Source organism: Lithobates pipiens, unplaced genomic scaffold (genome assembly GCF_037356315.1).
Source record: "Lithobates pipiens isolate NorthernLeopardFrog02 unplaced genomic scaffold, aLitPip1_a1.2 Scaffold_8, whole genome shotgun sequence".
Lineage (NCBI taxonomy): Eukaryota > Metazoa > Chordata > Amphibia > Anura > Ranidae > Lithobates > Lithobates pipiens.
In genome coordinates this window covers 262,640,819-262,653,194 of record NW_027507903.1, presented here as the reverse complement: position 1 = coordinate 262,653,194, position 12,376 = coordinate 262,640,819, and the positions used below count along the sequence as shown (strand labels likewise).

At 37.7% G+C, this 12,376-nt stretch overlaps 1 protein-coding gene across 2 annotated transcripts in view; it reads right to left on the bottom strand.

Annotated features, from left to right (window-relative positions):
• The window catches only part of MGAT4C (MGAT4 family member C), a 250,604-nt gene extending 239,044 nt beyond the window's left edge, over positions 1 to 11,560 (bottom strand). The window contains exon 1 of one of the 2 annotated variants that reach the window (XM_077471602.1): positions 11,475 to 11,560. The gene's annotated coding sequence lies outside the window, so the exon portion shown is untranslated. Of the gene's footprint in view, positions 1 to 6,030; positions 6,342 to 11,474 lie in introns of those variants that run through there. The other variant, XM_077471601.1, reaches the window with a different exon arrangement.
• Between the last annotated feature and the right edge of the window lie 816 nt (positions 11,561 to 12,376).

Sequence of the window (12,376 nt, the reverse complement as noted above, 5' to 3'; positions counted from 1 at the left end):
CCAGAATGTTGAGCAGGTTTTAGTTGTTTTTCAAATTTGGGCCCAATCATGGGAATCTAACTCTATACTTAGATCTAACAACCATTTTTGAATGAAAGGGGGAGTGTAAGAAGGAAGTGCTACAAGTTGTGAATAAAGAAAGGAAATCAGATTGGGAGCATGGAGGTCCAAAGCATATCTAGGTCGATTCAAATATCTGACATTGGTTTGTAGAAAATGTTTTATCTATAGGTATCAAAAGACTTCACAGTTCGGCAACTCTTTTCTTGTTGCAGTAACGCAAAAGGTTTCACCCTTTTCTAGTTATGAGTTGTCTGTTACAAACAAATTTTTAATACATCACATTCTCTACACTATGGGGTATATATATTTGTAAATGTGTCACTCCCTCCCCCCAAAAAAAAGAATTCCTACCAAAAAGCCCTCACATCCATTATTTTATATCATGATCATATAAATTAAAATGTAATTTACCAAGAAGTCAGATTTACATGTAACAGCACCTTGTCAATATGTACAATTATGACATTCCAAGGTGCGGGCTAGGGAGGTATAAGGGTGGGCTAGGGCAGTATAGTGGCAGACTAGGGTAGTATATAGACAGACTAGGGTAGAATATGGGCAGCCTGGGGTAGTATAGGGGCATGCTAGAGTAGAATAGAGACAGGCTAGGGTAGTATATGGACAGGCTAGGGTAGTAAATGAACAGGCTAGGGTAGTAAATGGACAGGCTAGGGTAGTAAATGGACAGGCTAGGGTAGTAAATGGACAGGCTAGGGCAGTATAGGGACAGGCTAGGGTAGTATATAGACAGGCTAGGGTTGTATATAGACAGGCTAGGGTAGTATATGGACAGGTTAGGGTAGTATATGGACAGGCTAGGATGGTTTTTGGGTGTTTAACAGCCGGTGTAAGCCTGTGCGAGCACCCTTGCACCTGGCAACTATGAGTATGCGCGTTAAGGGCAGCAGGGTGGCCTTTTTACAGTTGTCACTCTGCCCCCAGCCCAGGCTGCCCCTGAATGACACACACAACTGCTGGAAAACAATTATTGGGCGTCAATTTTCCATCCTCCTCAATGTGTTGCCTAGGTCCAATGGAACCAGTGGGACTCATGGTAGAGCCAGCCCTGTTCTCATCCTGTCTGCTCCTATCTCCATTCATAGAAGCTGTACTGTGACTTCCATGAATGAAAAGCACTCAATGAATGATAGATGGGCAGAGAAAGGAAAGATCCACCTCTTCCATTAATAGAAACAGGATGGAAGAGGGGGACTTTTCATTCATCTGCCTATTTTCAATGCACAGTGCTTTTACTTCATGGAAGCTACAGTATAGCTTCTATAAATTGTGGAGGGAGGTGCTGGGCATAGTTGGCACTCTTGATAGGTGCATATGACAGGTACAGCACTTGCATTAACCACTGCAGCACCAGAAGATTATGGCTGTGGGAGTAATGGGGGGGGGGGGGCAGAAAACCTTACATTTCAACTAGGACAGCCAGCACCAGCACAATGAACACCTCTCATTAAATGTAAGTACTGTCCCTTGTGTGGATTGTTTTCAATATACCCAAACTTAGATTTTGTGGTAGCTAATAGACCCTAAATCTGTCCTGCTGCATATGAGCTTGGCAATGATCAAACCATCCTGTGAAATATAAAACAGGTCACTGGAGCAAGCTTGTAATGACTAGCACTGTCCATAGATTGGCAATAGCAAACACTGCCATGACTAATTGCAGGATGTCCCCCTCCACTGGACCATTACATTTTGACTAAGATGCAAGTTTAAAAAAAATGAAGGCACTTACTTTTAAAATTCTGTATTAGCAATAGAGACAGGAACTTATTAATTTCAAGATTTTATAAACATTAATAAATTCATTTAAAATAGGATAAACAATAATACGGTACATGGATATTCAACCTTTTTCAACCTGAGATTCCCTCTGACAGTCTGATACATGCCAATGACTCAGACGTGGCTTCATGCAAGGTAGTCACTCAGGTCCTCCTCAACAGAATTTTTTTGAGCATCACATTCCAATAATTGTTAATGCTCACTCCAATTTGCCCCTGTAAAAATAACAGAGTGACTAGCATACAGTTATTAGGTGGTTTTCATGCATTTACTATTGTCTTATTATTTGCTAGTGTATGAAATGTTTATCAGCATTTATGACCACTATGAGCTTACAAAATGGCAGAAAAATGCTTCTGACATTTGGTTAGCAGATAGATAAATGCCACCAGTAACTAACCTAAATCAGTTAGTTCTGGGAAGCTTTCACAAAACACTTCTGTGTATTCAGTAGGGACTTTTGTGGCCACAATGCATTATTTGCAACCACAATTCAACTCTTGTCAGTTTTAGAGTTGGACCTGAACAGTGGTAAGCGCTCGTCATTTTATAATTGGGTTACTACTACCAAGAATGACTGTAATAGGGGCTGTCGGATATTGTTGGGGAGGTTCCCCTCACTTCCTGTGTGCTAATGTACAATCAAACAGGAACCAAAACATGACATATGTTCTAACTAAAACTGGCCATATGCTGATTAAAATTTGCCCAGCTCCAGCAAGGACAAGATGAATTTTGATAAGAATGTGATCTTCTCCACTCAGCAGAAGTCTATTGTTTAATTGACTTCTATCAGAGGGACATGTTGGAAAACTTTCCATTGATCAACAGCTGCAGCAAATCACTTGCAGCTACTAATCAATGTATTCTGTAATTGGTGGGTGCTGCTGTCAGATTACAATATCCTGGCGGGGGGATTCCTCTATAGAAAAATCTTGTGTGTACTATATGTATTTGGTGTGTGTGTGTGTTTGTGTGTGTGTGTGTGTGTGTGTGTGTATGTGTGTGTGTGTGTGTGTGCATATATAGTGTATGAGTGTTTAATGTAACAGTTTATTTTAAAAAGGTCACAATTTTGATATAAATAATCCGGGTGATTTCAATCAACCGGGATCAACTGATGCTTAGGGAATCAAAATTCCAGAGACCACTTCAGGTGAATTGGTAGCAAGAGAACTTAATTAATCTATCGTCTGTAATTGCAGTAGTTGAGATACACCACACTTCATCCTGCAATAGATTGGTGGATATCATAAGTGGTGAATCCAAACCCCTTGAATCTTAACTAACCAATTAGACAACTTTGTCCTGTATAGGTGTTTTTAATACTGTGTATGAAAATTAATTGCCGTTGAAGTCAAATATTACCAGCAAGTTTAGATTTTCATTTAAAAGAATAAATTACAAATATATTATACCTATATATAATATAATGGACCTGCTAATAAGATGTACAGACATAACTGGTACGAGCAATAATCTGCCTGACCTACCTTCTTTAGATATATAAAGGATGCACCAGTAGCCTTGTCTGAGCGTTGTACAACCTGAATATAGCTCTCTCTTCGTAATGAGCATAATTTATAAATGCATATCTTAAAAAGAACCTGTGGGAATAGAAATACTGGAGATACTGTTCACTTGGGTTTTAAAGGTTTTAAAAAAAAAAAACAGCAGAAAGACACCTGCAAGATAAGAAAAAATATACTAGTTTCTCCAGTGATCCCTGTTTCTAACTTTCCCTTCTTTCCAGAACTGCTGCCTCTATCAATCTCTTCAGCTGTTGACAACAGTTCCCCCATTTCAATGGTACTGTCACGATAACATTTAACACTTTCAGAAGTGTTGGATGACTGCATCCTCTTCCATGTACCCTGGTTCCATACCTAGACTCCTACATCAATGCTTATTCCTGTAGTGACGCAGAGGTTAGAAGATAGCACCACAGCTTGCAGAAGGGTATAGTGGCATTCAACACTCTTGGAAGTTTCAAAAGCTAAAGAAGCTGGTGTAATACTGGCATAAAGGGGAGGTAGGAACCATGGTTCACTTGAGAGTTGAGAACAATTTCTCTTCTCATGCAGGGACCTTTCAACAGCTATTTTTTTTCATATAATAGGGTCTTTTTGAAGATGCAGCAGGCTCCGATGCTATCATCCTCACCCTATCTTTACTACCTAGGAAGTTGTTGACCTCGTCCAGTAGAGTGATTTACTAGGAAGTGCAACAATGGAACAGGGAGTGGGGAGAAATCTCCCTAATAGGACACAGATGCCCTAAAAAAAGCCCCTCCCCTTTACTCTATCCAGAATGGAAGAAAGTTCCTTTAGTTTCAATGTAAAAAAGTAGAAAGAAACAAGTACTTTTAGGTGGTAATCCAAATATAATGTTAACATCCTTAAGTTCAGTCAACATATGAAATCCTTTTTGAATTTAGAACATTTCTTTTTATATTTCTAGTTTGCCACACTGTCTGCAGGGAGAAAGAATTCTTAATCATAGCTGATGTCTTTGTCCAACAATTGACCTGAAGTCAGTGAACTGCCAGTTGTTAGCCTTTTTAAGACTGAAATGGCTGATAGCATGTATCACTAACTTCACAGCAAATGTATATGTTAAATAAATGAATAGACTACAATACAGGTATAGATGCAATATATGCTTATATGGATTACAGGTCCTTTTAGTCAGAGTATAAAAACATTGACTTATTTAATGTCTATACTGACCAAGAATAGACATAAAAGAAAAGATTAGTTGTAATGTGTACACGCTGTCAGGCTTCCTTTACTAAAGCAAAACACACAGATGATGAGAACCATGCACAATGTGAAATTGCATAGTAATTAAAACAATCAATGTTCACAGCATAGTAGAAGCGAGTCTCAATCTGAAAAGCACTTCCTTGAATAAGCATTGTTAAAATGCCATCAGTACACCTGACACATAATAAGATTGTCAAGCTAGAATTGGCATTCACATAAATAAGAATTATCGTTCCGGTATGTTGAACTCTAACAGAAAAAAAAAAGAATAATGTGATATTTAGAAAGGTCAGATGTTAGCAGAACCTGCATATTACATGAATCATGAAAGCAATTGTTCTTTTGTATCATATTTAGCATACAGGTGATCGACTACTTTGTAGGAGCATGCTCTTGCTATCCCAAATGATTACACTGTCTGCTGCAAACCAAATAATAAAGCATTAAAAGCGCACATATAGGAATTTCTCTTTAATATCTCTGAAAAAGCATCTTTTGAGGAACGTGCAAAAGAGTTTATTCTCTAGGTTCAGTTTTTGTGTAGTTACACTGATTACTGAATCATTCATCTAGCATCCAGTGTACTCACTCAGTCAATTAAATCTCTTATTGTATCTGATTTGTCAGTGTCATTGTCATTGTTAATCTCTTAAATCCACATCAGCTCTGAAGCCTAAATATTGCTTTTTCTCTCTGTGAAATGAAGTGGCTGGAAAAAGCCACTGGAAACATAAAGCAGATTTCCATAAACATCAATAGCACTGTGCCTTTATTTCTAAATAATTACAACAAAATTCTGTATAGCTATACTGGAAAAAACAAAAAACAAACAAACAAAAAAAAAACGTAAAGCTTTAAAATACATCTACTGGTTTACTATCCCTCCAAACAATATGCTTCATTGCTTATACCCATCTGCTGTGGATTCCTCGAAAGGTGAACAAGCCTACTTCAACTTGTACGTATGAGAACTTAAATAACTCATTACCTTGTAAATGTCAAATTATCACCAAGTCAGCCAGCATGTCATATTTATTGCTCGTAATACATGGTTCATCACATCATACAAAATTTTATGTTTTTCTACACCAGTGACCATTTATTAACATAGCCTGTAGGTTCAAAGAAGCACGTTTTTCAATAAGCTAAAGCAGAAAACAATTTTGCAAATGTACTTCTTGTTTAATCAAATGGGAGTAAATTTTGTGATATATTGGCATGCAGATAAACCTATTTAAATCAGCAGCAGAAAAAAAAAAAAAAAAGAAAACTGCAAAATGCTATAGCTGCTAAGTCTCCCTAGTACTAAAGCACTGGGATGTGCCAGCATTTTCCTCTGCACGTTACACACACATCAGCTAGAATATCTAGGCGAAGACAAAAAAGAAAAAGGCTCTCTTACCATGCACAGAGAGAAGCTATTCGTTCAGCTAGATCCAAGACTGCTGTATCCAGACGGGCAGCATGAGTGATCCTTGGGCCTCACACAAAAGCGAGATAATTGGCTCTCAATGAAGAGATGTAAACATCCATCATAATAGCAATGGTGCTGAAGCTGAAAGCTACCTCAGCTGTTCTAGCTACTCTGTGAGATGATGTCACAAACATCATCTCGGTGTACTCTCATTGGTTTTTGTTACCTGGAATAATATCTTAACCCTAAGCTTGCAGCACCATTTCAAAAGGCGGATCACTGCTATAGTGCCTGCATGTCTGGAATGGGGAGTAGAATAACATTGAAATGAAGAGGCTCGGATAAAATTACTGAAGCCACCTAGCAAAATGCTCAGCACAATTTCAAATGCACAGCATAGAAAGGTCTTTGGATGTATTTAAATACATTAATAAGTGTTTAATAAATTAAATTTAAAAAAATATAATATTTTAGTTATTTTTTCATATAACTCACCTTTCTATCTTTAATTGTTTATATGTCTAAAAAGGATTTGCTGTGCTATCTAAATGATATAAACACCGTTTATACAGCAGTGACAATAGTGCAATATACTTCTATAGTATATAAAATACTCACATGCAAAATCGTATAAATCGGAATTGGTATAAACACTGCTTATACAGCAGTGAATGATGAACTGGCAATAGTACTATAGTATATAAATACAAAATGACATCATTAAAACTGATATGATTAAGATATCAAATGCAAACTGACATAATTTCATAATTAAAATCATAATTTTTTTATCATGAATCCTGAGTGATATAAAGTATATAATATATAAATATTATTTTGAAAATGCCTGTGCCCTGACTTGCAATAGTTCTTATCTGTGTATGGGATGAACAATTGAGTAGCTTCCATCATATTTCTTTTTTTATTTGCACTAACCTCCAAATGGACAAGCTTTCAGGGTATACCTCTTTTTTTCTAGGTCCAAGCAGTACTAATACACAATGGGGGTTATCAAATTCTTCTTTAGTCTATAGATTTTTTTCTTCCAAACCAGTGTAAAACTAGTAGACACATGGGGGGGGGGGGTAAATCCACTTTGCACTGCAAGTGCACTTGGAAGTGCAGTCGCTCTAAATCTAAAGGGTAGATCTGAAATTAGTGGAAGCTCTGCTGATTTTATCATCCAATCATGTGCAAGCTAAAATGCTGTTTTTTTTTTCCTTGCATATCCTCCACTTGGAAGTAAAGTTGCTCTAGATCTGAGGGGGGAGGGGGAGGGGGCATGCAAGGAAGATAAAAAACAGAATTTTAGCTTGCATGAGATTGGATGATAAAATCAGCAGAGCTTCCACTCAGTTCAGATCTACCCCTTAGATTTAGAACAACTGCACTTCCAAGTGCACTTGCAGTGCAAAGTGGATTTGCCTTTCGTAAATAACCCCCCATGTGTCTACTAGTTTTATACGGGTTTGCTTGCTGACATCAGAAGAAAAAATCTATAGACTAAAGAAGGATTTGATAGAAGAATTGGTACAGGGAGGCTGTAAAGGCAAAATTACCTTTTTTTTATCTCAGCTTGTATCGATAATTATTCACTTTCCTACTGCCCATTTTTACCCCTAAAAAAAGACATTTTAGAAGAAAAATAAAAACTATGTTTTTCTTAGTTTCTGCTATGAATGTTTTCAAACAGGTCATTTTTCTCCTTCACTGATGTGCGCTGATGTGGCTGCACTGATGGACACTAATAGGCATCACTGATAGGTTGTACTGATGGGCACTGATGAGGCAGCACTGATGGGCACTGATAGGCAGCAATTATACGCTGCACTGATGGGGACTGATGAAGGACTACTGATGAGGCTGAAAAGATATGCATCACTGATGGGCACTGATAGGCTGCACTTATGGGCACCAATAGGTGGCACTTAAGGGCACTAATAAGCAGCATTGATGGGCACTGATTGGCGGCACTACTAGGCGGCACTGATGGGCACTGACAACACTGATAAGGTAGCACCTATGGGCACCCATGGGCACTGATAGGCAGCACCGATAAACTTCACTGATGGTGACTGATGAGGGGCTACTGATGAGGCTGCACTGATATACTTTATTTATGGGCACAGATAGGCTGCACTTATGGGCACTAATAGGTGGCACTGAAGAGCACTGATGAGCAGCATTGAAGAGCACTGATAGGCGACACTGATAGGGGGATTTCCTATTATGTTATGCCCTGCTGATTAGATGGGAAGGAGGAAGGAGGAAGAAGATCAGGGTGTGTTGTTAAATTCTTTTTATTCATAGAGACAAAGATAACTCCAAAAACCCCTTTTCAGCTGGGAGGGGAAAAGGTTAATGTCCCTATTCTTGCTGCTTCTTATTTTTATCATGCAGATTAAAAAGTTGTGGATACATCTGTCCAATGGGGTCATGGTAATGAAATCTTCGTAGAAGTTGCACATTTACTACACTATATGCACAACTGCACACAAATAAAAAAAAATATTTTGGAGTTTGGGGTAGAACATATGATATAATGAGAAATGTATTATAATGTATACATGATGATATGTTTCTTTTACTATATGTTTTATTTCATTTATTTCTATATGAATAATAATAATGATAATAATAATAGTAAAACAATAGTAAGAATAGCTTAATCATATAGTAGCTGACATTGGACTAATAAAACATTTGTTGAAGCGGCTCTCCTAGAATATGTGTTTTCTGTTTCCATGTTTCCAATAGAAGGCTCATTGTTCTAGTGTGAGGACTCATTCAATCCCAAGTGTCCTATTTATTTCCAACATAAGGACATACATTTATAGTTTTGCATTTTATTGTGTGTTTTAATTAAAAATTCAATACTATATGTATTGATTTTACTTGACAGAGGAAAAAATAACACTGAAATGTAAAAATAATTATTTTGTGTATTATTATAGTAGTGCCATTTGACACTTATATATGCACTAATGTCATTGACATTAGTAACTGCATGAAAAACCTTATGCCTCACAGGAGCGGAATTTCCGTCGGAAAAAAGATCCAAGATTTTTTTTGACCATACACGTGGTCACACAAAAGTTCTCTGAACTTTCGACCGTCAAGAACACCATGACGTAGAAAACACTACGACGAGCCAAGAAAATGAAGCTCAATGCTTCCGAGCATGCGTTAAATTGTTTCCGAGCATGTGTAGGAATTTTCCGTGTCGGAATTGCTACAGACGATCGGAATTTCCAATTGGAACTTTTTCCTTTGGAAAAATAGAGAGCATGCTCCCAATCTTTTGCTGGCAGAAATTCCGCCAGCAAAAGTCAGATGGAGCATACACACGGTTGGAATTTACGACCAAAAGCTCTAATCAGACTTTTGCTGGCGGGATTTCCGATTGTGTGTACGGAGCTTAACAGTCCAATGTCTCCAGCATGCCCATGCAGACACAAACACACTAGTGGCCAATCTAGTCAGGAGCTAATTCATCTTTTAGTTTGTGAAGTTAGATTGCAGTATCCTCAAAGTAGGAGGAATGACAAATGTCATGAAGAAACAACACTAAGGCTGGATTCGCACTGATGCCAGATTCGCACTGATGCCTGTTCTCCATCTAAGGGATGAATCAGGAACTAATTTTTGGCTGAATTTCAGCCCTGAAACAGAGCCAAAAAAACACAGGACTCGTGCAAGCTGCTCCGCAGCCGCTACGAAGAAATATAAACCAGCTCCATAGAGATCCGGTCATGAAAACGTATTACTTGCTATTACACCTTATTGGATACAATTAAAGAACTCCTACATGCTGGTGAAGACCATCAGATCTGCAAGGAGGACATTACTGTCATTACTGCTTCAAAGGTCCAAATACCATTGCCATTAAGTTTGAACTTTCATTAGGGTTAAAGGCCTATAGGTTGGCCTTGGTTTCACCCTAAAAAGTTTGTCAGTATAACCATCCTTTCAGGTACAAGCGGAATTCTACTGTACTAGACTGTTTTATCTGCAAATATTTGGTTTGTGTAATTTGGATGAATTTCTTTGCTGAGTTGGCACTGTTACCCAAAGCTAAGCAGATCTACGGTCTCCTCTTGGTGACAATATCTTCTTTGAATTGTTCCAGTTAATATTACCACAACATAAAACACACAGGGTTGTCTGATTTATTGCTTTAAGGTGGTGCAAAGATGTCTGAACCCAGAATGTCAGGTGGGTTGAAATGTTCATCAGGTAATGGCAGTGCAGATGAGCAGGTAATTCCAAGTAGCCCCTTAGAGGGTCGTGCTAAATTTGCAATTGAAAAAAATATCCAACACCATGTGCCACGATGTATGCATCTTCTAGATTATAGTGCGTCTCACCCAGTGAGACCACCATCTTTAATAATGTTTATTTAACAGCCACTTGGTTGAGTTTTGTTTTAGTTCAAGACCAACACGAATAGTGTAAAAGCAACGCTATGTATAAACCAGAGCAATCAACCAGTGATTATAATTATTCTCCTATTTTCATCTGGTAAAACTGATCAGTAATTAGTTGTTTGTTATAGGACATCATTGCTCTTTACACTGTTGCTAAAGGTATACAAGTTCATAATTTGCCATAGTTCATCTAATGCTATATTACACACAGTACATGAAAAAGAAAACTTAGCTGAAAACATAATATTATAACAAATACAAATACATTGATTTTGCTTAATTTAACATCTGCTCCAGATCCTTCGGTAAACAAACTATTCCCCAATTCTTTATGAAATTTTGCCAACTTTCATAAAATAAACCTGCATATACAGTATGGCACAGAGGAGCATTCCCACTGAAATTATGAAAGCTTAATGGATATAGCAAAAGGGATACAATAACCAATGTAAACAATTAATGCCGCTTACAGTGAAATAGGGAACTGGGCACACAAAGCACAAGGAAGAATCAAAACCTGAGAGCCACTATAAAAGAAAAACAACATTTCTTACCACTTTAATACAATGACTGCCAATTTGCATCATGTATTTTTATGAGAAATACAATTTCTAAAATATATAGTCATCATCCTTGTATGTTTACATTGCCGTGCTTCCATCTGCCCTATTTTATGAAATAAAAATAAAGTTGTATAATTAAAATTGCACAGCACACAAGGATTTAAGGTTGTGTTTTCTAAATGAGATAATTGAGAAATTCGCAACATGAAGTAAACTGATAAATGTGTTTTGATACTTAGCCATTTAATAAATTATTCATTCTAGGCTGAACTATCAGTTATGAACTTCATGAATCATTTTAAACCTTCAAATATGATCATCTTTTCATCTCTAATAGCCTCTAACTAGAATTTCCTGTGCTACCAGGCTTATAACTTCAAACCTATATAAATGAGGAGATCCTATCAATAGAAGGATCATCTATTCTGATCTCTGACCTTACCTGACTTGGTTTTTCATCATGTGACCAACCGTAAGGCGAAAGCCTGCAGTAGCATTATCTCTAGAACAGTGCTTCAGCTGGGTTGTTACTTTTTAGATTTGTGACTGCTAACATACCGTATAGCTTAACTACCGGCAACCAGCTAAATACACAGACACAATGTATAGTATGTCTTTGTTCATCCAGTCCTGTGATTTTAAAACAGCACTGCCAGCATATAAGCTAAAGATGAACTGGCATTCAATCCTATTGTAACATTACACAGTTCTGTTCAAACATAAGAACACTGACATCTCACAGCCCCAATTATTTACATAGCTGGGAATTCCCAGCCACCAAAGCAAAGGGGTGGAGGGTGAAATCATTTCCTAAAGAAGGCCACATATTTTACTACTGGATTCTTAAAGGTCCGCGTGTATTTTTATTTATTTTTTGGGAGGGTGGGGGTGTCATTTTTTTTGCAAAGAAAAACAATCTGTCATTTACCAGTATTTAAATAACACCTTTTCTTTGCAAATATCAGTTTTGCTATAGCTGTTTATATACGTTATGCAGATGCACCACTTTACATGCAGTTTTGGTGGCACCCCCCAGGAAGGTTATATAACTCCTTACCGCCATCTGTACACACCTCACTGAAGTGGGTCTTCTTCCATAGAGCTGCATATATGCGTACATGTATTCGTGTTGAGAGCATGCTCCTTGCACAGAGACCAGGTTCTCATTGCAAGCCCGAGTCTCATACTAACAATCTCGAACCAGGAGGCCCAGTTCCCAATCACTTGATTGCACTGATAGCCTATGATTTTTTATCACATTGATGAGTCACTGTACAGCCCATCCCCTATGTGTGTTCTCCTCTGAATGGAGAGAAGGATCCATTTTTATCTTTTTCTCCTGCT